At 33.6% G+C, this 26959-nt stretch overlaps 1 long non-coding RNA gene across 5 annotated transcripts in view; it reads left to right on the top strand.

Moving 5' to 3' along the window:
• LOC136035455 (uncharacterized) overlaps positions 1-26959 on the top strand; it is a 132582-nt gene that overhangs the window by 100399 nt on the left and 5224 nt on the right. For 3 of the 5 annotated variants that reach the window (XR_010619429.1, XR_010619430.1, XR_010619432.1), the window contains one exon: positions 21281-21395. This is a non-coding gene — a long non-coding RNA (uncharacterized LOC136035455). Of the gene's footprint in view, positions 1-6600; positions 6807-21280; positions 21396-26959 lie in introns of all 5 variants that reach the window. The other 2 variants (XR_010619433.1, XR_010619431.1) reach the window with 2 other exon arrangements.

Genomic DNA, 26959 nt, shown 5'->3' on the forward strand with positions numbered 1-26959 from the left:
TTCCTGTACGAAATTTCTTTATATGTCTTGCTTTCTCTTTATTGACTCAATTTTAGGCGTGGAGGTGTTAAGGGTAGTTGTCCTGGGCCGTTTTCACGAGGATTGGGCGGTTCAAATGATATTTCCGTGGGGAGGCGGATTTTCTCTCTCCCTACGGAAATTGTCACCCTCCCCTCCACAAAGTTTTTTCAATGAATGTAAAGAGCAATATTAAAACTAAAAACGAACAAAAATTATTATATATACTAAAGGGCTGCCTCTTCCTCAACACCTTGCTTGCTCTTTACGCTAAAGTTTAAATTTTTTCCCAGTTCTTTAAAAACGACTCCTGAAACACAAGGGTCGTTTAATTAGAACAATAAGTTACTTTTTTTTAATGACGAAAAACTTTAGTTTGAAGAGCGAGGTGTTGAGGAGGGGGCGACCTCCTCGTATACTTAATAACTTCTTTTCCTTTTAAATTTTAATGTTACTACCTACTTTCAGTTTAAAAGGAGTTTTTCTTTTGTTTATCAAAGAGTTTGTTGTAGCGAACTATCAAACAGTTCGTGGTAACGAACTGTAGTAAAGAGCGACCCGGCTCAACAGTAACCGAAACTCTAAAAAATGGAATCTTGATACCAATATTTACATAAAAAAAATTGCATTTTAATGCTGATTTTAATATATAACTTTCATCAAGATTAGTCTTACTTATCAAAGGTTACGAACCTGAGAAAATTTGCCTCATTTTAGAAAATAGGGAAAAACACCCCCTAAAATTCATACAATGTCATGATTTACAATGGTGTGATTTTCGTGAAGTATAAAAGTCATACTTCACGAAAATCACACCATAAGATTCAGCGTATCAGAGAACCTTATTGTAGAAGTTTCAAGCTCCTATCTACAAAAATGCGGAATTTCGCATTTTTTGCCAGAAGACAAATCACGAATGGGTGTTTATTTATTTTTTTTTTTTTTTTTCAAGGGTGATCGTATCGACCCAGTGGTCCTAGAATGTCGCAAGAGGGCTCAATCTAACGAAAATCAAAAGTTCTAGTGGCCTTTTTAGTGACCAAAATAATTGGAGGGCACCTAGGCCCCCTCCCACGCTCATTTTTCCCAAAAGTCATCAGATAAAAATTCTGAGATAGCCATTTTATTCACCATAGTCGAAAAACCTAATAACTATGTCTTAGGGGACGACTTGCTCCCCCGCAGTCCCCGTGAGAGGGGTTGCAAGTTACAAACTTTGACCTGTGTTTACATATAGTATGGTTACTAGGAAGTGTACGGACGGTTTCAGGGATTTTTTTGGTTTGGTAGGGAGAATTGAGGTTGGGGGGCTAGGTGGGAGGATCTTTCCATGGGAAATCTCTAATTGGGAAGACTTTCAATGAAGGGGGCGCGGTATTTTTTAGCATTATTAAAAAAAAACAATGAAAAAATAAAATGAACAGTTTTTTTCTACGAAAAGTGAGGGGCAGCATTAAAACTTAAATCAAGCAGAATTTATTACGAATATGAAGCGTTTACCTCCTCGTAATGCCTCGCTCTTTACGTTAAAGTATTTTCAGTAATTTCAACTATTTATTCTACGGCCTTTGTGATTCAAGGGTCATTCTTAAGGAATTGGGCCAGAATTTAAGCTTTAGTGTAAAGAGCGAGGTATCGACGAGGGGTGAAACCCCTCATATACGCAATAAAAACATACGAATATAGAAGTTCGTTACGTAAGTTAATTCGTAAATTACGTATATTTTCTACTAATGAAAATGTTCTTACAAAATTAAAAGTTCTAGTTGCCTTTTTAAGTAATCAAAAAATTGGAAGGCAACTAGGCTTCCTCCCTCGCTCCTATCTTCTCAAAATCTTCCGAATAAAACTATGAGATAGTCATTTAGCCAAAAAAAAATAATATGCAAATTTCGTTTTAATTATTTATGTCTTGAGAGCCAAGATCAAATGATGAATTAATTAAAAAACGTCCAGAAATTAAATAAAAAAAACAAGTTTTTTTTTAAATGAAAGTAAGGAGCGACATTAAAACTTAAGACAAACAGAAATTACTCCGTGTATGAAAGGAGCTTTCCTCCTCAACGCCCCGCTCTTTGCCCTATAGTTTTTTTTACTGTTTTAAGAAGTAGAGTTAAGAGAAAGATTCAAACTTTAGCGTAAAGAGCGAAGCGTTGAGGAGGAAAAGCCCCTTTCATATACGGAGTAATTTCTGGTCGTTTTAAGTTTTAATGTCGCTCCTTACTTTCATTTAAAAAACTTGTTTTTTTTTATTTAATAACTAAAAGAGCGACCCGGCTCAATACTGATCGAAACTGTACAAGCCGGAATTCTGATACCGATAGATATACCAAAAGAATCGACTTATAATGCTAATTTCAAATCTATAAGTTTCATTAAGCTTAGTCTTACTCATTAAAGGCTACAAGCCTGAGAAAACATTCCTGATTCTCAAAAAAGGAGGAAACACCCCCTAAAATTAATAGAATCCTTATGAAAATCATACCATGAGATTCAGCGTATCAGAACACCCTGCTATAGAGGTTTTAAGCTATTATCTGAGACAATGTGGAATTTCGCATTTTTGCCACATCACGGATGTGTGTTCATTTTATTTTATTTTTTCTTAAACTTTAAAAGTTCTGTCATTGCTAAAGAAATTTGAGTTTATCCTTTGCTCCTTTCTAAGTGATGACGTTATAAACTTGGCCTACGGCAAAAAAGTGAACTTTTGAACTAAGAAATATTGATTTTTTTTTCGACGGCAGTCAATAGCTGTTGATGAGCTGATTAAAGTATATTCATTCATTTTTTGGTAGCAAAATTTCTTCATGAGATATACCAGTTTGAAAGTTTAAAGGGGTTGACCACTTCAATAGTAAGGTATACACTGAAACCAAAAATAGGCCGATACCAATAGTGACATATAGGGAGTTTTAAGCAACAGTCGGCTGTTAGCTCAAAATCATCTTCGGCAATGAGGGGTTTGCAACCTTTTCTAGTTGGTGTACGTATTACTTGTTTCCGATGTATTTGATGGTAAGACCAATTTGGTTCCAGTGGTAAGACATAGAGGGGGACTTTTAGGTAATAATCGGCTGTTAGGCGACAATCATCCTAAGCGATGAGGGGTTTGAACCTTTTACTAGTTGCAATAAGGGGTTTGCAACTTTTGAGAGTTGGTGTATCTAGTATTTATTTTATGATCCTTACAGATTAAAAACTTCAGCGTTTAATCGAAGCGAGGAAACAAAACCAAATTATTGCTCTCGCAACACTTTACTCGGTGAAGCCGAACAAAGTTTGCCGCAACACCTCACGTTGCCCATGCAACATAGATATAGTTTGTTTTTTGTTTACTTGTTTTTTCCCCAGGGGTAATCGTATCGACCCAGTGTTCCTAAAATTTCACGAAAGGGCTCATTCTAACAGAAATTAAAAGTACTAGTGCCCTTTTTAAGTGACCAAAAAAATTGCAGGGTACCTAGGCCCCCTCCCATGCTCATTTTTTCCCAAAAGTACCGAATAAAAATTTTGAGATAGCCATTTTGTTCAGCATAGTCGAAAAACCTAATAATTATGTCTTTTGGGATGTTATTGTCTCCCACAGTCTCCGAGGGAGGAGCTGCAAATTAAAAACTTTGACCATTGTTTACATATAGTAATGGTTTTTGAGAAGTGTACAGACGTTTTTAGGAGGACTTTTTCCTGTTGAGGTGGTTGGGGGTGTCGGTCGGGGAGCTACGAGGGAGGATTTTCCATGGAGGAATTTATCATGAGGGAAGAGAATTTCTATGAAGAGGCCCTAGGATTTTCTAGCATTATTTAAAAGAAACAATGAGAAAATAAATAAAAAAAGTTTTTTCAGCTGGAGGTAGGCGGCAGCTTTAAAAGCTAAAACGAATAGAAATTGTTACGTATATAAGGGATCGTCTCCTCCACAATACCTCGCTCTTTACGCTGAAGTATTTTTGGTCATTTCAGCTATTTAATTCTACGGCCATTATGATTCAGGGGTCATTCTTAAAGAATTAGGACAAAATTCAAGCTTTATTGTAAAGAGCAAAGTATTGACGATTATTCATCCGTGGTAAGCCAAAATCAAAATATGCATTTATTCAAAGACGTTCAGAAATTAAATGAAAAAAATAAGTTTCTTTTAACTGCAAGTAAGGAGCGACATTAAAATTTAAAACGAACAGATTTTGTTCTGTATATGAAAGGATTGTCCCCTCCTCAACGCCTCGCTCTTTACGATAAAGTTTTTATTGTTTTAAAAAGAAGAGCTGTGAGAACAAGTCAATTTCGTCATGCTTTATGTTGATGAGGAGGCATCCAGCAAACTTAATTAATTTTACATATTCGGACTCATCATAAAAGATGGTTCTTTTGATGTAGGCAACATATAGGTACCAAAATTCCTTTTTTAGAGGCTTAATTAGCTTTGGTTTGGGTAGTTCTTTACTTTGTCTGTTATCAGGAACTGTTTGGAAAAAAAAACGGAAAAAAAGCTAACGAATCATCACCCATCGTAAAACACCCTTCTTGGGAAGAACTGGATTTACATTACCCAGGCACTGCAAAATGTTTCAGCAACCTTTGCCCATCTTCAAAGGCAAAATGTTGCAGGGAAAACATTTTGGTTTTGTTCTTTGCCATCAATTTGACTCTGTAGTAATCAACCCCTTTAAACTTTTACAATGTTGTTTCAAGAAAAATTTTTCCCCAAAAAAGGTGACAAATAAGTTAAAGATTGTCTAAAAGTATTTCGTTCTGCTTAAAATTGACTTTATTCTGTATCTACTAATAACATTACAGTAATCTGTAAACATTCGTGAATCAATGGTTGATAATTCCAACATACTTAAAGCGCTTCTAATAGGTCCCATTAGTCAGTTGATTCCAAATACCTCAGCCAATATCAGCTAAGGCATTCCCCCTCAAACAACTCAAACGTTAGCGTTCAGATGAATATTTCTACATTTGTTATATTGTCTTATTATTCGCCTAATTTCGGCGTTTTTTGGAACTTATGCAATCTGAAATGTCAGTCTATATTTATATCAGTCTTATATATATGTACACACACACACACACACACACACACATATATATATATATATATATATATATATATATATATATATATATATATATATATATATATATATATCACACACACACACACACACACACACACACACACACATATATATATACATATATATATATATATATATATATATATATATATATATATATATATATATATATATATATATATATATATATATATATATATATATATATATATATATGTATATATATATATTATGAAAAGAGAAATCACCAATGCAACAGCACAAACACATAAAAAAAAAAGAGACAGAAGGAGAAAAGGAGAAATATATACATATATATATATATACTATATATATATATATATATATATATATATATATATATATACATATATACTACTGTACAACTTTTTTCCGAATAAAATGAATCCACACTTTCCAGAAGAAAGAACTTTGCATGAGCCATTAATGGGAATTCCCATTTGTGCCGCAAAAGGGTGGATGGGAACCCCATATGAAAATGATTATATTGTTGAAGGCATCCGTTCTTTAAGCGGTGAACTTGGGCACGAAAAAGTACTATATTGTTGGTCTATGTTTAGTATAGTTGTTACTAGTTGTAGTAGTAGCAGAGAGCTGTATATATATCTAAATATATAAACTAGATTGCAAATTTTAAGCACTTTTTTATGGTTAAATTCGCGACTATGACAATTGAACTCCCATATTTCCCTAATGGTTCCATACATAGCTTTAGGATATCTATTTAACTAAAAAAAAAAAAAAAAAAAAAAAAAAAAAAAACCCTTTGTGTATACACAGCAGATACCTGTTATACTACGGGCCAAACGATTAAAACAACAACAGAGAAAGATGTTATTAGGGCTATTCGTGGGCCCATCAGGGAGCATTTATTGTCAGGATAACGTCTATTATGCTGAATTGGAGCATAAAATAAGGAATACAATAGAGCTACTTCTGATTTATTAATGTGTTTCCTTCAAGAGAGCCGCTACTCTGCACCTTTACCTAATTTGATTACCAATTTTCATTACTAGTGAAAATATCAGTTGATTTAATGACCTTGGAAGTCCCATCTAGCCTATTAAGGGAAGGGCCCAATTAACATTTAATTTGCCAAGGAATTTGACTAGCATATCCGTAATCATATGTCAACATGACCGGTAGAATATTAAATATATTCTGGCTCCTAGCCAAAATCTAATGTCTCTATACAGTGTTTGAGCAGGTTAACTTTCATTTTGCGTGGGCTACAAAGAAGAAATATTTGACAGTGTCCAATTTATGTTTTTTTTTTTGGAAATATCACTCTTTGTCAGGTGTCGGAAAAAGTCACATCTTACCGTCTATTGGCTATGTGTTGAGAAATAATGTGAATTAGGCGCGGCTATTGGCTGTTGTCCAATAGGATACCTTCTTAACAGAGACCTTTTCTTATTTATATGAATTACATGACGTATTTTAGACAAAGTATCTTTTATTAGGGATTAATTTTTTTTAGAATTTCAAAGGAAAATAGAAAAACTGAATTGATGGTAGTGAAAACTTTGAGAAACTAAGATGATACGCAGATACATCAGTAACCATAATTGCGATAAGATAATAGGATACCCTTGGCCTACAATGTTCAGAAGGATCCTTGAAGTTTAAATACTCTCTTTTTTTTCACTATCAAGAGTTTGCAGACGTATTGTGGAGATCAAGTATGTTAGTATTAATGCTTAAATAAATACGGAGCATGGAAAACGTTACTCTTTACTTCTAGTATGATGTGCTAAGCATGAGATACCACTACATGGCTAACTTGATAGTGTATATATTACTGAGATATCATCAGATGGCTAATTTGACAGTGTGTATATATTCAAATCTTTAAATTAGCCAACCAGTATTGTAAGCCTAAGAGCCCAGCTGGACATTAGGAAACATGTTAAGAAAACAATTCTTACTCCATAATATGCAGACTAATCATGGTTAACACATTTTGCAGAGGGAGAACCTTTATCTTTACTTCTGTCCTCGTTCTTGCAGTTTTCCTAAGAAATTCACAAATTTTTTAGAACCTATATATTTACAGATGATACACCCCACCCCTCTAATGCGCAAATACATGCCCATAATTGCACCCTTTATCTAAATATAACATTTATTTGCATCACAAATGAACTTTACCGCAATATTAGCCGTATGGTGGATGTCTACTAAGCATGACCACTTTTCTAACGAGGCTGATGCTGTACACGACAAGCAGGCTATCATAATGAAAGAAAATAGAAGCAATATTTGATAACATCGACTTTAAGATAATAAATTAAGTATCGGCCGATTAATAACATCTATTTAATCGACCATGACTAGTTCAATAATCTAAATTTACTAAGAATTAATAGCAATCACCAATACCAAGATATTAAATAATAAAGGAAAGTAAAATTGCCTGTGTCATAGCTGGCGACTAGTGTTGACCCAATAAACAACAGTTATAGTCAAGATGTCACAGCTTTAGTGCCCTTCGTAAGGGCTGAAACTTATCAAAGGTTAACCGGACATCTTTCTAACGCCTGAGTACCACTAAACACCCTCAAGGTCCCATATATTTCATGATATAAGTTTTAATCAAAACAATGTTTGTTAAGAAACAAACATCGCTATAGGCGTGTTGTAATGCGTGCAGTCTCAGGGGCAAGTGCTTTATATTATGAAAATATCCATGAGATTAATCAACCTACAAATAGAAGATTGTCATGCTACACCTTGTTAAAATTAAAGTTATACAAGGGTTTTGAGTCTGTTAGGCTGATGAGCAGCCCAGATTGAGGTCCATGAACCCTCTCCGATTCCATCCACCCCAAATTTGCAAATAGCTGCAGAGTATAGTCTATATTTTCTGACACACGAAAACTTGTAGATTATTATAAAGAATGGCTTGAAAGGATTAAATATCAACCATTAGAAACCACGATAAACGAAACTTATCGAAATGTGCTTAGTGTACTTTTTATAAATGCTTTTCGATTTTACTAACAAATGGCTGGCTATTAAAGGTTTCTGACCTAGCTATCCCCGAAATAAAACACTTCTTCACGTGCATCGTGGGTGCAAGACGCAGCCTACTTCTCAGGTAGTGGATTTGTCAAGACCTATTGAACTCCTCCAAAACGGGGATTTAAGAGCTTCTGAGCCTATTGATGACAAATCTGAGGCTGATATTGCGTCACGTGCAGTCAAACTTTGAAATGAATACTCATTACCAAATTATTCTAAAACAGTTTTCATGTCTTTTTTTTGTAGAATTATACATGTTTACCAGCTTTGAGTTAGATAGTGAGGCTTCTCAAATGCATTTGCATGGCAACTCGAATTAATGCGTGGAAAATTGAAGCTTTTGTCTTCACCCCTCATTCCGATCGATACACTTATTTACTTGATTTTCCTCCCTTCCCGTGCTTAGGAAGACTCCTAGTTATGTCCCATTTGAATCATAACGATTTTGTCGTGGACCACAAGCTAGCATAGCTGCATATAGTAAATTGCTAAACTTGAATACTGTTGTCACAGTAAAATAGTCTGAATTTTTAGTGTCTCTTTATATTCCACGAGTTTCTATTCCAAAGAAAAGTATAGGTTTCTTCTTCAAAAGACAACTGAATTATGAATTCATAAGAAACCTCCTTTAGAAGCTTCGAGGAATTAGAAACAGCTAGCATATGAACAACTTACCACACCTTGTATTCGTTAGAAAGACTAAATACGTTATAAATAATACACACCAAGCCATGTTCCCATAAATCTATTTCGGAGGAGAGGTGGACTTGAAAAAATAGTCAAAATAGCTAGAAATTGTTGGGAAAGCACAAATATGTGTATGTTTCAAGCAGCCTAGATAATGTATACGTTCCACCGTCCACCGTCCAGCTACTACCAACATTGCCACATAAATCACTTAGTCATATTTTTTTATTGTCAAATTCACAAATAAGGTGATTCTTAGACGGTCATGGCAACTGAAGTCGAATAATTACTTTGTTTTTCTTTTTCTTTAAATTTGTTAGTAATTTGTCTGTTGTTATATTTGGAAGAACAATTAAACACGATCCTCTTGAAAAAAAAACTCATCCGGTCAATATCCGTGAAAAAAAAAATGCAAGAATGTTCACAAATATTTTTCGCAAAATTTCTTCACAAAAATTGAACTTTAAGAAACTCTAAATTAATTTTATTCTTGTTTGAAGTTTCATCATCTATATTGTATATGAAAGCCGAGGGCATAGCAAGGGGTCGGTTACTAGACAGTCAATTGTGCCTATTACCCTTTAAAGCTGTAGGCTACATAATGCACAAATTCAGTGTTAGACTAAATATACACTAGACAAGAGTATCAAGTACTTTTTTATTTTATGCTTGTCTTTTGTGGAATGAAATGAAACAAAATATCATTAAAATTCTTTGCAAAGCAAATTCCAACAGTTCCGAGCCGAGAGCTTGAATATTTTTAGTTAAACCTTCAACTCAACCCACTCAACTCTTCAACCCACAACTCGAAATTTGCTTGATCAAACTATCAAGCTTGATCAAGTGATTTCCAACCTTTATTTTATCACGACTTCTTTAAAATTTTTGTTCATGTGGAGTCTTCGTTCCATTTTACAAATTCGTAAAAACCCAAAAATTTTTAGTTCTGAAAACTGCACTTAGATAAAGTGTTACAAAAAGAAAACGAATAATAATTTAATATTGTTGTCTATTAATGAGATGACTATGCTTGCCTAATAGTACACAGTTTATCAAATCTCAGCGTCAATGATGGGACGACTGTATGAAGCTCCTTTTCTACAACCAAACGATCACGACATTTCGGTTTCATTCATGCTAGTGCTGAGGATCCTACTTCGTATAAATAAGATCTTGCGAACAGCACCAATACTTTCAAAGTTTTATTTGACAAAATATTTATTCACCGTAAATATATTGCCAAAATTGAATTAGAAATACATTCTCAAATTTTGGTTTCGAAGAAGTATCAAAAGGTAATTCAAGGACGTTTTCTTTCTCATTACTTTTTAATTCAAATTTGACGTCTTCTTTCTAGATAAATGGAATCTGTATCCACGTATATGTTGTAATTAACAAAGCATCCAAGTGATGAGGGGAAAAAATGAGCATTGAATGGGTCTAGCTGCCCTCCAATTTTTCGGTCAGTTGAAAAGGGTACCATAACTTTCAATTTCCGTTCGAATCGACCCTCTCGCGATATTCTAGGATCACTGGGCTGATACAATCACCCCTGGGAAAAAGAAAAAAAAAAGAAAAACATGCATCCGTGATCTTTCTTCTGGCAAAAAAGTACACAATTCTACATTTTTACAGATAGGAGCTTGAAACCTCTACAGTAGGGTTCGCTGGTGCGCTGAATATAAATGGTACGATTTTAATTAAGATTCTATTACTTTAGGGCCGTTTCCTCCCTTTCTAAAACAAGGCAAATCTTATCAGGCTCGTAACTTTTGATGGGTGAGAATAAACTTTATGAAATTTATATATTCAAAATAAGCATAAAAATCCAATTCTCTTGATGTATCCATTGGTATAAAAATTATTTTTTTAGAGTTTCGGGTTACTATTGAGCTGGGTTACTCCTTACTTACAGTTCGTTACCACGAACTGTTTGACCAGTCCTCGTTTCTCTAAGGAAGTGCGACTCTCAGGTTAGAAAAAGCTGCTCTATGTTTTTCAAAAGGCCTAAAAATTTTACAGACTTTGTGTTACTACTACGAAAAAAATATTTTTGACAAAAACCCAGGTTTGATTTGGGGATTCAATTTCTAGACTCTTCTTTAACTTAAATCAGGGTTGATTTTAATTATTTTACTTTTAAGAACTGAATTTGTACATGAAAGTTGACCATAAATTATCCCTGAATATAAAGGTAGCTGCTATATCCTCAAGCTCCTGCTCGTTACATCAGGTTTCTAGCTGTGCAGTAGAGGGAAAAATATACATTACTTAACAGTTCGTGGTAATGAACTGGAGGTAAGGAGAGACCGGCTCAATAGTAACCGAAAGTCTAAAAAATGGAACTTTTCATACCTATATATACATCAAAAGAATCGAGTTTTTACGCTGATTTAAATATATAAGTTTCACCAAGTTTAGTCCTACCCATCAAAGGTAACGAGCCTGAAAAATTTACCTTATTTTCGAAGAAAGGGAAACACCTCCTAAAATTCACAGAATCTTAATCAAAATCACACCATCAGATTCAGCGTATCAGATAAACTTACTGTAGAGGTTTCAAGCTCCTATCTGCACAAATATGGATTTTTTTTTTTTACCAAAAGAAAGATCACGGATGCATCTTTATTCGTTTTGTTTTTTTCCCCAGGGATGATCATATCGACTCATTGGTCCTAGAATTTTGTAAAAGGACTCATATTAACGAAAATTAAAAGTTCTAGTGCTCTTTTCAAGGGACCAAAAAATGGAGGGTAGCTAGGCCCCTCCCATGCTTATTTTTCTCAAAGTCACTGGATCAAAATTTTGGGATAGCCATTTTGTTCAGTATAGTCAAAATATCTAATAACTATATCTTTGAGAACCGCTTAATCGCTCATAATCCCCGGGGAAAGGGCTGTAAGCTATGAACTTTGCCAATTGTTTACTATAGCATTGGGTATTGGTAAGTATACAGACGTTTTTATGGAGATTTTTTTCTGGTGATGGGGTCTGGGGGACTGGGTTACGTGGGAGGCTCTTACCATGGGCGAATTTTTATGGGGGAGCAGAATTTCCATGAAGTGGGCAGTTGATTTCCCGGCATTATTTAAAAACAATCAGAAATCAAATGAAAAAAGAAGTTTTTTTCAACTGAAAATAAGGCGTAACATAAAACTTAAAACGATTAGAAATCTAATCACTAAAATAAAAATAAAACGAAAAAACTGATAGCTATGTCTTTGCGGATACTTGTCCCCCGCAGTGACTGGAAGAAGAGCTGCAAGCTAAGAGCTTTACCCATTATTTACGTATAGTATTGGTTATTGGGAAGTATACAGACGTTTTTAAAGGGGATTTGTCTGGTGGAGAGGGGGGGGGGGTTGTGCGGTAGGATCTTTCCATGGTGAAATGTGTCGTGGGAAAAGGGAACTTTCCATGGAGGGGGAGCCAGATTTCCATAATCATTTAGAAAACGATCAGAAATTGAATTTTAAAAATACATTTTTTTTCAACTGAAAGTAAGGAGCAACATTAAAACTTAAAACGAACAGAAATTATTACGTATATGAGGGGGGACTCTCTCTCTTATACCTCGCTCTTTTCGCTAAAATTTTCTTAGAACTTTTAAAATAGCTTATTATTCTAATTAAACGGCCTTTGTGATTCAGGAGTCATTCTAAAATAACTGGAACGAAAAATCAAACTTTGGTTGAAAGAGCGAGGTATTGAGGAGAGGGTGATATCCCTCATATAAATAATAGTTTCTTTTCGTTTTCAGTTTTGATGTTGCTCCTTACTTTCAGTTGAAAAAAAACCTTTTTTTTTAATTTAATCAAACATATAGGCCATTCTTTAACTATAGGGTTCGAGAATGAATTAGAACCCTATAGTTAAAGAATATAATTTACGTTGTGATTCTAAGGGCATTTACATTGTGAGACAATAAAATTTTTCAGTGAGCATTGGGATTAGCTGAAAAATTTTGATTGGGTCAGATTAGCGGTAGCTAAAGCCTGGTGTTTGTAAAAATTCGTAAAATTGTTTTAAATTTCGTAAAATGTCATTGTAAATGAGGCTTAAAATAAATTTTGCTAGTGTATAGGGATTCCAGAAAGAAAAAAAATAGTAAAAATTTTGTTATTTTTTGTTAAAAGTTAAGCAAATAAATCAGTAGTATTTGTCATCAAGTTAAATACTAAGGTTTAATACACTGCTAAAGAAGCGAAACAATCGGTAGAAGGGTGACCTAGAATTTTTTATTTTTCTATATCTTAAACACAATAACTTTTTCATAATTCTTGGGGTAATTATCTTGTGGCCCATTTTGGCTGGAGTCAAAACTGTGATTTGCGTTTGAAATACGGAAAATAGTAAAATGTTAAGATGTGATATTATTTACTACTTAAAAATAGGCTAAAAAAATTTAAACAAGGCTTCTCTTTCTTTTAGATATTAAGCTGCCACAATTACTTCACAATTACTTTTCTCACTAAATGAGGTGCTGCTGCCACTTTTAGCTCCCATGTTCATTGCTTAATTCAATTAAATAAAAAAAAAAAATTATTGCAAGTAACGAGCGACATTAAAACTTAAAACGAACAGAAATAATTCCGTATATGAGAGGGGTTGTCCCCTCCTTACCGCCCCGCTCTTTACGCTAAAGTCTGACTCTTTCTCACAACTCTACTTGTTAAAACAATAAAAAAATCGAGTAAAGAGCGAGGCGTTGAGGAGGCGACAACCCCTTTCTTATACGGAATAATTTCTATTCATTTTAACTTCTGATGTCGCTCCTTACTTGCATTAAAAAAACAATTATTTAATTTCTGAACGTTTTTGAACTAATGCATGTGTTGATTTTGGCTCATCGCACATGAATAATTAAAACGAAATTCGTATATTAATTTTAATTGACTAAAATGGCTTTCTCATTGTTTTGATCGGACGATTTTGATAAAAGAAAAGGGATGGGGGAGGAGGCCTAGTTGCCCTCCAATTTTTGGCTACTTAAAAAGGCAACTAACGCCTTTTAATTTTTTTTAGAACGTTTTTATTAGTAATAAATATTCGCAACTTACGCAACGAACTTCTATATTTGTATATTTTTCTTACGTATACGAAGGGGTTTGCCCCCTAGTCAATACATCTCTCTTTACATTAAAGCTTGAATTTTGTCCCAATTCTTTAAGAGGAATGGATCACAAAGGCTGTAGAATAAATAGTTGAAATTACTAAAAAAGAACCTTAGCGTAAAGAGCGAGGTATTGTAGAGGAAATGAGCCCCCTTACATACGAAATAATTTATGCTCGTTTTAGTTTTTAATGCTGCTACTTACTTCCAGCTGAAAAAAGCTTTTTTTCTCGTTTTTTTTTTAATAATGCTAGAAAATCTTGCGGTCCTTTAATGGAAATTCTCTTCCCTCATATTAAATTTCTCCATGGAAAGATAGTCCCACATAACCCCCTCCCCCCGATCCCTCCCCTCAATGCGAAAAAGTCCCCCCTGAAAACGTCTGTACACTTTCCAATAACCATTAATATATTTAGACAATGGTCAAAGTTTGTAACTTGTAGCCCCTCCCCGGGGACTGTGGGGGATTAAGTCGTCCCGAAAGACATAATTATTAGGTTTTTTGACTATGTGAACAAAATAGCTATCTCAAAATTTTGATCTGGTGACTTTGGGAAAAAATGAGTGGGAGGGGGCCTAGTTGCCCTCCAATTTTTTCAGTCTCTTGAAAGAGGCACTAGAACTTTTAAGTTCCGTTAGAATGAGCCCTCTTGCAACATTCTAGGACCACTGGGTCAATAAGATCATCCCTGGGGGAAAAAATAAATAAATAAACACGCATCCGTGATCCTTTTGGCAAAAAATACAAAATTCCACATTTTTGAGATAGGATTTTTGTAGATTGGAACTTCTACAGTAGGGTTTTCCGATACTCTAAATCTGATGATGTAATTTTCGTTAAGATTTTATGGCTTTTAGAGGTTGTGTTCACCTATTTTATAAAATAAGGCAAATTTTCTCAGGCTCATGACTTTTGATCTTGATGAAACTTATATATTTAAAATCATCATAAAAATGCAATTCTTTTTATGTAACTATTGGTATCAAAATCTCATATTTTAGAGTTTCGGTTACTACTGAGCCGGGTTGCTCCTTGCTACAGTTTGTTACCACGAACTGTTTGATATGGACGAACTCTAAATGTTGACACGGATCCCTTTTTACCAATCATTCATTACCATAAACTGTTTAAAAGTGATTTTCCATCTACAAATATAGATTTCGGTGATTTTTCGGCTGGAACAGCCCCTATTTAAGCAATTATCCACCTAGTACATGTTTAAAATATGTCGAGTGACTGAAAATATGAAACTTAACCAGAGTCAACCATGGACGTAAATTTCACAGTCTAAGCTATCAATGTATTTTTTGATAAAGAAAAACATTACAATTTTGTTTGAAGTATCAATTAATACGAAAATTGAGGACTAGTACATAAATAATCTTTTGGAACTATTGGCCTTAAGATACCGCACCATCGATATAACCAAGAAATCCCGCATTTCTGGAGTTCCTATTCACCTATTCTAGGGAAACTAGATGACGAAACCAAGATCACATTCGACCTAATTTCATTCTAAGAATATTGCCAAAACTCATTTTCTTAAGCTAGGGGATTCTTTGGAAATCCAAGAAGAATGATGATGTTCAACAAAATGTTTCCCCTTAAGGCTTTCCTTGGGTTTCATCTTAGCTGAAATGATAACTTTTCTAGAAAGACGAATAACAAATATCTCCCTTGTCTCTAATATTTTTCTAGATATATATATTCAGCTCAAGCCCACGAACCTTGGAAATTGCTTTCAAAAATTAGATGATGATAACAAACTCTTGGAAAACGTTGATATTAGATTTTTGTAGCATTTTTTGGCTCGAATGTTTAAGAAAATATCAGAAAATGCTCATGTCATATTTCCTTTATTACTTTTTGTACTTTCAAGAAGTTCCTTCTTTAATCGGATACAAAGCGAAATAAAATTTTTGTGGTAACTTTGTCTTGTCTTGTTTTTTGTGCCTTTTTTTGTAATTTTATTGAGAATAGGCAATTTAACCTAAAATATAAGAATCTTAAAGGTAAAGCAAATTCTTTTAAGAGTAGAAACCGTTTTATTTTTTGTATTGAATCCATATATAGTCAGAATGCTTTAATTACAAAATAGTTTAGTTTAAACAAAAAATTGGCATTACATTAATTATTTTAGACGTAGGTTATTAATAATACTAAAATCATTTGAACTTTTTGTTTATTAGTCAACATGACCTCTGCTTTGAATCTTTATGTAAGAGCACTAAGTACCCATCCCTCTCCCTCCTAGGGTGGCTTGTTAGGTGTGGCTACTTATTGGAGGGTAAGAAGCGTATTTTATTTTAAACTGTCTAAACACGTATTGTTCCTATTGCTTTTTTTTTTTTTTTAAGATGAAGGGGGACCTACCTAGATAATTTAGGAACTCTCATACAATTTTATATTGACGATAGGCTGAATTTCGGGGGCCAAGACTCAATTTTTTCTAAACAGATTATATTTACGCGACGGGATTATATTTACCCGACGGATGCATGAGATCATCTTTCTAATCGCAATTACCATGTGGTTTCCGAAGCGCCTTTGCCCTAGGACAACCTTCTGCGTACGGTTCTATAATGCCCCTCTCCATTAGGTACGACATTTAAAGCAATTTTCTTTAAAAACAGGTTCTTTCATAAATTTATAGTGATTCCTTTATTGGCTCAATATCTCTAATATTTTAACTGCAGTGTTGGCAGCTGTAGATTCCAGCTATAGAAAAGAAATAGATATGCAATTAGATATCAATAGAAATGAAAATATACCAATTTTGAGTTTTGGTGCTGTTAAATTTGAAAAAAAAAACGGTTTCCCAATCATTTCCTAAACTTTTTTTTTTCTAACGAATAAAATTTGAGTAGGCTACATCTATTAAAGCAATGCCTTCTGCATTTTTACCTTCCTCATTCTTTGTAGCCTATAGTAGACCTTTTTTTCAATGGGGCCTAATGTAATTTTTTTTCATTCGTCTTTGCCTCAAAACACCGATTGCAGCAATAGGGACAATAAAATGGGTCTGACCAATCACGATCTAGTGTTCTCTGAGTCAATTTCAAATTTTATCGCAAGATACACTCCTCTGTTTTTTTCTCCGTTTGTCTGTCTTTCGCAACCCCTTTAAAATGTTTATACCATTTCTTGCAAAAAATTTGCAACTTTTTTTGCTGAAAAAGGGCTGAAACTGATAAATTTGCGAAGAATATAAAACAATAGCATTCGCTTGGTACATTTTAGTCCATTTTCACCTGATTTAGTACTAAATGGTTTTAGTTAGGTGCTACATAAGAAAAGCTTAAGACATTAATTCGATACAAAACTTCAAGGATAAAATATAGAAGCAAAAGTTTAGATTGGCCAGCCAGAAAAAAAGTAAATTATCAATATGAAGAGTATTGCGTAAGTAGTAATATGTTAAGACATTAAAAAGGAACCTAATGAAACAGCTAGGTTGCGTTATAAAAAAATATACAAATAAAATCTAAGATTGTTTTCATTGGTCTAGAGGTGGATTTCATAATTTTCATTATTAGCCGTTAAAAATATGAATAAGAATTTCATTTATATGGATGAATTGTCAGCTTAGGCTTTCTTCCTATGCTTCTGATCCTTTTTTTTCAAAGATTATGCTAGTTCACCTTAGAACTCAGAGATCTTCTTTGATAATTGATATTAGGTATCAAAGTTGTGATTTAAAACCATTAATTTTTTAAAGGTTCATTTCTTTTCTTAGAAATAAGCACTTAACTTTATTCTGTACAATAGACACTTACGAAGGGTTTTATTTTGGAGCAAACAATGATAGGAGGCAAAAATAAAAAATAAAAATGCCAGAAATTGGCAAATTATGTTGAGACTATGAGAAATTAATAAGAATAATAAAAATATCAGATTAAATATGATAATAAGAATATCAGATTTTTCGTTGGAAGGGGCATAGGCTCAAAGGACCTCCTTCTGCACGTGCCTTCTGGAAAATTCCTAGTAGAGTTTCTCGACATTTTATATGTCACTCATCCGTTATTCGAAACACGTTAAACTAATACAATTGGACATCAACTAATGATGAAAAATTAGAAATTAAAACTTCATGCTCGGTACCATCTATGAGGCACGCGTGTTTGATTAGTTTTCACAAAAGGACACATTCACCAGGGCTGGATTTGTCAAAACAGTAGAAAGTGCGGAAACTTTTAAAATGAAAAATATTGGAAAGCTCCAAAAATTTGATAGTTCTTTTTTAGGGAGGGGGAGGTTTTTTAAAATGCCACTACTATGTCTTTTTTTGAACTCCACAATAAAAATAGGTAAACCACAGTCACAGGTATTCACGACCCTGTGTCTCTGACTTGGCCTCCAGTGTCTCTAAAACTACATTTTGGCTGTTATGATCCAAAAGATGCTGCAGAAAAATTTTATAAGACTGGCATTTACATCCCACCTGTCAGAATAAAAGAAGCTCTATACATATGCTTAAGACAATTCAGTTGTCTTATTTGGCTCCTAAGATATTTAGAAGTTCTCCTTTTCTATCAGCTACATTATATCCTCCTTTTCAATCAGAGAAAGGAAGAAGAACCGGAGGCTTCGACATCAAAATTATCTTAGATCTATTTTTGACGGCCAATTAAATCAATCTTTTACATTAGTTTTTTAATCTCTTATAAAATGTGTTTTTTTTGTAACTTGGCAATTACTGAAGAAGATTAGCTTTGACTAGGTAAAGAGCAATTTAGCTTCAATATATATATATATATATTTCCCTTTACCAGGCCACAATATATGGAAAGGATGGTCGTGGAAAATTCGCGGTGGGCTCTATCGATTGAGAATGAAATGTTCTAGCAATTTTTTTAAGAGTCAAAACTCATTGGTGGGCAGCCAGCCCCTCCCTTCTCGTTTCTTGTAACCTATTCCATTACCCTTCAGTTAAAACATCCGATCTAAATTTTGAGACATCTAGACAACTTTCACTCAAAACTTTCAAAGATTGTTCTCTAGAATAGAAAAACAATACATTTTGCTGGGAGGGGGGAAGGGTGTTAGGGCTCCTGAAAGTTGGTCTTGGTTCCTGATTATTTGCATTTTGTGCAACCGTTTACGGATTATTCGAAAAGCCAAGATTTATTATACTCAGGAAACGACATGCGTACCTAGGTCAAAAAGACACTTAGTGCACCTGCTTTTTCGGGAATCGCTGAAGGTTCGAGTTGAAACTTTAGGAAATGTTGGAAAGGGGGGAGAGCGTCAAGTGCATTTTAATTTTGACTAGGGAGGAGTCCTTACGCAGGCATGAAGGTGGCATGTGGGGCAAGAAAATCCAAACTTAGTATTGGGGAAGGGGAAGGGACTAAATACTTTTGTCTCAAATCCAGACAAAAAAAAACACTTTTGTATTATAAGTTCCTATGATGCTTATAATTTACGCATCGTTAGGTAGCGAGAGAGAAAAAAGGCAGAATGTGCTGCTAGGTTGTCAAAATGAAGTAGCTACAAAGAAAAAGAAACTAAGTGCATCCAGATTATCAAAATGCCATATATGCAATGTCTCTGGAAAGGATATTAAAACCTTAAGGGATCAAATTAAAACTTCGCGGGAGAATTTGATGAAGGCTCAAGTGGATTTGAAATCTTGAATATCTAGCGGGTGCTGGGGGGGGGTCATAAGACACTATATGTATCCAGGTTATCGTAATAGTATATCTGTATAATTTGGGAAGGACTTGGGAGATGGAGCTGAAACTTTCCGGCACTTTTGAAGAAAGGAACTGTTGAAGAGTCAAGCAAGGAATATTTAAATTTAGTGTTGGGAAGGGGATAGGAGCTTAAAGAAATTTCGTCCAATTCAGACCAAAACATTGTTTTTTTGCTAATAAATCCCTATGGCACTTGTAAACCATGAACATTAAAGTAGCGAGAAAAAACAAAAGACATTGTGTGTTGCCGGGTTATCAAAATAGCGTGTCTGCAATATCACAGGAACAGCTTAGGGTATTCTGTTGAAACTGTCAGGAAATGTTGCGAGGGGAAGGGCACAAGTGAAAGTTGCAGTACATCTTCGGGTAAAAAGTAAATCTTAATAAAAAGACATTATATGCATCCTGGTTATCAAATTACCTAATTTCAGGAACAAAAATAGGGCCTTTGAAATGACAAGTTGAAAGTTTTAGTGTTCTTTTTAGGACTTCAAAGGGATTGGAGGGTAACCAGCTTTGTATTTGACAAATAGGTCCGATACGATTCTTTTATATAGCCGTTTTGTTCAAAATAGTCAAAAAGCTCAACAAATATGCTCTGGAGATGACATAATCCCAACAGCCTCTGGAATAATGGCGGTATTGCTATTTGTCTATTGCTTATACATTGCTTCTATAATGAAGAATGGAAGGGTTACGTTTGATCCTGGGTATCCAATTTGCTTGAAACTATCAGGGATCGTTCTTTGGGCCAAAAAGTCATATATTTTGACAGCTGTGTGTTGGGTGGGGGGATGTGGGCTTAGAAAAATTCTTACTTTTAGTTAGTTGAATTTAGAGCGAGCTCTTACTGATTGTTCGCTATGCCATGATTCGCATGGATTCCCAGGAGGGAACTCCTATAATATCCATTGATTTTAAGTCTGCATTATTATGTGACTTTACTTCTGCTCGCCTTTGATTTAGTATAGCTCTTTTTTTGTTAATAAAAATCTTTTTGGAAATAGCTCTTTTCTCATTAATTATCCAAAACGATTATTTCTTATGTTTCTATTCCAACTTTTGTTTAAAAACTTTCAATGCGTACAAAATGGTGTGATGGGTCTTTGCTTAACGCAACTTAATAGAATTTAGAACTGGTAGAGATCGGTTTAAAACCCGCGGATTTGACTTGAATTGCTAATAATATTAGAGTTTTAAAGCCACAAACTGACAACACATTTTAATTCTTAGTAGAAACAAGAAGTTTATTTTTATTCCTATACCAGAAGAAAGTACAAAAGTCATAGAGAGTGTAAGGCAACATGTGTTTTAATGGAAAGTGCTTCTTTATTTAAATGGATCTGGTATACTTTATAAAAAAAAATATTTACTTTTTATATATTTTTTTCAATGAATTCTTTTATTATGTGAATGAGGACGAGATTTTGAGCAATTAACAATTACTTTTACGGTCAGCCTCCTTATTACTAACTCAAGGGCAAAGGTGCTTGAATAAAGGCAGTTAGAACTCCTGTTTCAAAAAGAGAATGTGGAAATTACGTAAATGAGACAATAAAATGAATAGTTATTAGAGAAAATGAAACCAAATTTGGTTAAATAAAGGTTTTCTGGTACTTCTTATTCTTTTTTCCAGGATATGGACATGAGTCATTGACTGTTTTACTCTCTGCCTGCCAAGCGTAAGAGTCGTACAAGTTTTTGTGGTGTTTCCAATGAGGAATCACCAGATACTATCACGAAATTGGTGGGTAAGTAAAGTGCGACCCGTGCTAATAATAATTGAAACGTCTTAAAACGGAATTTTGACGACAAAATTTATGTATATGTATATAAATACATATATATATATATATATATATATATATATATATATATATATATATATATATATATATATATATATATATATATATATATATATATATATATATATATAAATATATATATATATAAATATATACATATATATATATATATATATATATATATATATATATATATATATATATATATATATATATATATATATATATATATATATATATAAATATATATATATAAATATATACATATATATATATATATATATATATATATATATATATATATATATATATATATATATATATATATACTTATTGATTGTAAAAATGAAAAAATTATATATTTTTCATAGTTAAAAGTTACCAAACAAAATTTAAGAGTATGAGATTATTCGTAAAATTTTAGGAGAAGGAAAAAATGGCACCATCATTACCAGCATGTCCAAGGACATTATATCCAGGTATTTAAGTTCCTATATACAAAAACTTGATATAGCTTCGTTTCAAGAAATTTGGTATCATGTGCGTGTTTATTTGTTATTCTTTTTTTTCAGGGGTTAGGATATCGAGCTAGTGGTCATAAATATCAGGATAAGACAGGTTGGAAGGAAATCTAAGTTTTTGGCGTCTTTTTTCGGTAATCAAAAAAGTCATGCCTCAAACTATGGCCGATTTATACCACTTTACACCGTAAATCAAAATGTTTGCCAAACAGTGGTGAAATACTAATGAGCAAAAAACCTTAAAATCACCAATTGATTTTGAATTATTAAAATACTGTATATTCCAATAATAAATTTAAATTCCAAATAAATTTGGAAACTAATGCGCTTTTATTTGTTACCGCTACAAATTTTTCCTATGGCTGATTGTACCAAATCTATGGTTGTTAAATACCAGGAATAAAATAATTCGGACCGAGCTAAGAAATTTTAGCATCTATTCTCATCAACCAAAGAGATTGCGCCTCATCAAATGGCTGATTTTTGCCACTTTATACCACAAATGTAAATTTATGGCTTGAACAGGCCAGAAATGCTGTTGAGAAAAAATTAGGAGACAGCCAATTGATTTCGAACTATTGACAAGGCTGAATAGATAGCCGACCAGATTCTAAAGCATATAAAATAATAAAAAAAGAAAGTTTTTTCAACTGAATGTAAGAAGCAACATTACAAAATAAAACAAACATAAATTCTTACGCATATGAAGAGGGTTGCCCCCCTCCTCAGCACCTCGCTATTTACGTTAAAGCTTTTTATTACTTTTAAAATGGCTTCGTAGTGTTCTAATTAGGCGAGCCTTGTGTTTCAGGTGTCGTTCATGAGGAATTGGGACAAGATTCAAACTTTAGTGTAAAGAGACAGATGCTGAGGAGAGGACACTCCCCTCGTATATGTAATAATTTCTGTTTGCTTTAAGTTTTAATGTTGCTCCTTACTTTCAGTTCAAAAAACTTGTTTTTTTATTTTATTTCCGATCGGATTTTCAATAATGCCAGGAAATCTGGCTCCACCTTCACGCAAATATCCCTCTTCTCCACGATATATCCTCTAGACAATTGAATCCTGGTGAAAATTTACCCCGGACAATTACCTTAACATATCCAGGCGTGAAATTGAGTCAAAGAAAAAGTAAGCCACGAAAATATTTCATAAAGGATTTCTGGCAAGTTCTCCCAGTGTAAGATTTCCCGTGAAAAATTCACCCCCTGGAAATTTTCCTCTCTATGGATATTCCCCTCGTAGAAAATCCCCCAACAGAAAATGTGTACCCACCTACCCAAAAAATGTATGCATACTTCCCAATAATAAATACCATACATAAAAATGGGCAAATTTTATAGCTTGAAGACCTTTCCCCGGGAGCTTTTGGGGGGGGGGGTCATTTTGTCTCTAAGGACATAGTTATTCGGCTTTTAAATAATGCTGAATAAAATAGTTATCTTAAAATTTTGACCGGATGATTATGAGAAAAAAGGGGCGTGGATGAGGGCCTAGTTGTCCTCCATTTTTTGGTCACTTAAAAAGGGTACTAGAACTTCTAATTTCATTCAAATGAGCCGTCTCTGGATATTTTAGGGCTACTGGGTCGGTACGATCACCCCTGTAAAAAAAAAGAACATATAAACACGCATCCATGATTTTTCTTCTGGAAAAAAAAGCAAAACTTCACATTTTTGAATATGGGGGCTTGAAACGTCTACAGTATGGCTCTTAAATACGCTGAATCCGATGATGCGATTTTTGTTAAGATTCATAGGTTTTTTGGAAATACGACAAATTTTCTCAGGCTCGTAAAGTTTGATGGGTAATACTAAACTTAATGAATTATATAAATTCGGGATCAACACAATAAGCCGAATCTGTTGATATATCTATTGATATCAAAACCCAGTTTTTTTCAGGTTTGGGCTACTATTGAGTCACATCGCTCCTTACCTACAGTCCACTACCAAGAGCTGTTTGACAGTTTTAGTGTTTGAAAAGATGATTAATATATAGAAAACTTGAAAATACCAACTAACTATAGTTTTCACACTCAAACTGCTTCCAAGAAATCTTTAAAAACGCATCAAAAATTTGTTTCTATACATTTTTTTTTATTTTTTTACGTGTCAGACAAATTTTTTCTTGGAGCGGGAAGAGTGTTCAAATTCGGCATTTCCCCCTGGATGTGCCCTTGAACTTTCTTGTAAATAATGGGGGACTATTTGAAGAAGCTGTGAAATCTAATGTAGCCTACATTAGTCGTACTTCACAAGGAATACTTAAATATTGATCGACACCCCGACATGGCTTTGTTGATAAACTACATTACTCGCCTAGGCACAGAAAACAAAATATCGTGAACTCAAAACCTCTAAAAATATATCAGTTTTATAAATTCTTCGGCCACAACCAGTTTAATCCATACTTCAATATTTTATTTTATACCAAATCTTTCGGGATCCAATACCTAGTTTAAAATATCGCACGTGGCTACATTTTTGCAAATAAAGAGATTGGGGAGGGATAGTCTATATTAGTGATAAACAGTGTTTTAAGCATTAATGGGAAATAATATAGAAAACTATGAGGTAATATTTGATTATTTCAAAGTGAAGCAGTAGTTATTTGATAAGGAACTACCAATGAAAGGTATTAAAAGAAATGAAAATGAATAGGACTACAAGTACTGATTATATGGCCATTAAAGTTTTGAAGCATCTTCGTTACTAAGTTAGAGGTAAGATACTGAAAAATGATGAATATGATTTTTGATAAAGTTTGGGCACCTTGTAGCTTAAGAAAAAACTGATTAGCCCCCCTTGTATAAATAGACAAAAAAGTAAACTATAACTGCTGTTAAGGTATTAACTTGATTCCGACCCAGGAAGCCACTTGCAAAACATCTTCAATATGGTTTTAGGAAAAGGAGAGGTTACTTGGGCCGATTTTACGTCGGAACTAACAATTAACAAACTCTTTTACCTTAGTTTGAAAAAAATATCATTTTAAACGCTTAATTCGGCGGATAGAAAAGCCTTAGTAAAAAAAACTATTTTTTGTGGTAGTACGATAAACAAAAAAAAAATCTAGAGAAGTTTTCAAAGAAAAGTTAAGAGCAATATAAAAACCTAAGAAGAGCAAAAATAAATTCCTATAGGAATTCAGATTTAAAAAGAATTGCTAGCAGTGAGAAAATATAACCTAAAATGAGCAAAAATTTAAAATTAATAATTATTTCAAAGATAAAGGTGGTAGATACTGATAGAGATAAATAAATAAAATCCAATAGTGAGTAAAAATTTAAATGAATAATCAAATTAAATTTAAAAGAGACAAAAAATACTACAAACCAGAGTAGGACAACGGCCCCCTTTAATTATTATTAAGGCTATTGTGTTACACTTGTTTTACTAAAACTATTTGTATATTTAACTGTGATTTGATTTGCCAGGGCATCGAAGAAAAATAAAAAGTAAAATATTATTATCGCAATAATGAAAATAACTAGAAAGAAATAATGAAAATAACTGAGTGTTCAATATATAACAATATATATTCCTGGGAAACTTAGAAAATAAAATTCAAGATTTTATTTGATGTTATTTCTATTTTAATGGTAAAATTTTACCACAAAAGGTCTAAAATATATTTTGATATTTTTTTAAACTGCGTTTGGCACAAAAGTCTCTAGAATATATAGAGGGGGGGGGTAATAGTCCTGCGTGTAAAAAATTCTGTCCGTTTCAACTTTACCTTGACTATTTGTTTTAATTTTTACTAACTAAATTTTCTATATCACCAACTGATTTCTTCATGTTTCACGTGACTACGTATTTTAACTTTTGGTTAATTCTGGTCGTTTGAAGTTTTGATTATTAGAAATCTTCTTATCATCTTAAGTTTTCGTATGACTCTTTAATTTTATTTGAAAACCTATTTTTCAGAATTTTTCTTTAATTAATTCCTGATTGTTTTTATTGCCAAAGTTCTACATTCGGCTAAGATTTTGAGTGTTATCTTATAATGATTATTTTGACAAATTGAATGAACGTAGTGCCTTTTGATGTTGCTCAAAATCCTCCTTATCGTTCTCTTTAAGTTTCAACTGAACACCCTTAGCCAGTCTTGAAGACTGGCCAGATATTGAAGACACGCTCTTTTGACAACCTGGAGGCACCTTTAATCTTTTGATTTAGTTTTAAACCTTTTTGAATATATCTGCTTATATAATTGCACTTCCTTCAAACAATTCGTGGTAACGAACTGTAAGTAAGGAGCAACCAGGCTCAATTGTAACCGAAACTCTAAAAAATGGAATTTTGATACCAATAGTTTCATACCTGAGAATATTTGCCTTATTTTCAAAAAAAGAGGGTAACACTCCCTAAAAGTGATAGAAACTTAATGAAAATCACACCATCAGATTCTGCGTATCAGAGAACACAATTGTACAAGTTTCAAGCTCCTATCCAGCAACAATGTAAAATTTTGTATTTTTTGCAGGAAAAAATATCACGGATGCGTTTTTTTTCCTCAGGGGTGATCGTATTGAACCGGTGGGGCCAGAATATTGTGAGATAGCTCATTCGAAGGGAAATCAAAAGTTCTAGTGTCCACTTGGAGTTACCAAAAAAATGGAGGCAACTAGGTCTCCTCCCACGCTCATTTTTTTCCAAAGTTGCCCGATCAAAATTTCGAGATAGCTATTCTGTTCAGCATAGTCGAAAAACCTAATAACCATTTCTTTGAGGATGACTTAATCACCCACAGTCCCCGAGGGATGGGCTGCAAGTCGTGAACTCTTGCCACTGTTAATATGTAATAATGGCTATTGAAAAGCATAGAGACGTTTTCAGGGGAAACTTTTTCTGGTGGGGAGGGGGGAGTTGGGAGAGAAGTTTACGTGGGAGGATATTTCCATGGAGGAATTTTTCATGAGGGAAGGGAACTTTCCATGAATGGGGCATTATTTAAAAAACAGTAAGATTTTAAATAATT

The sequence above is a fragment of the Artemia franciscana genome, chromosome 14, assembly GCF_032884065.1.
Source record: "Artemia franciscana chromosome 14, ASM3288406v1, whole genome shotgun sequence".
In the NCBI taxonomy this organism is placed as follows: Eukaryota; Metazoa; Arthropoda; class Branchiopoda; order Anostraca; family Artemiidae; genus Artemia; species Artemia franciscana.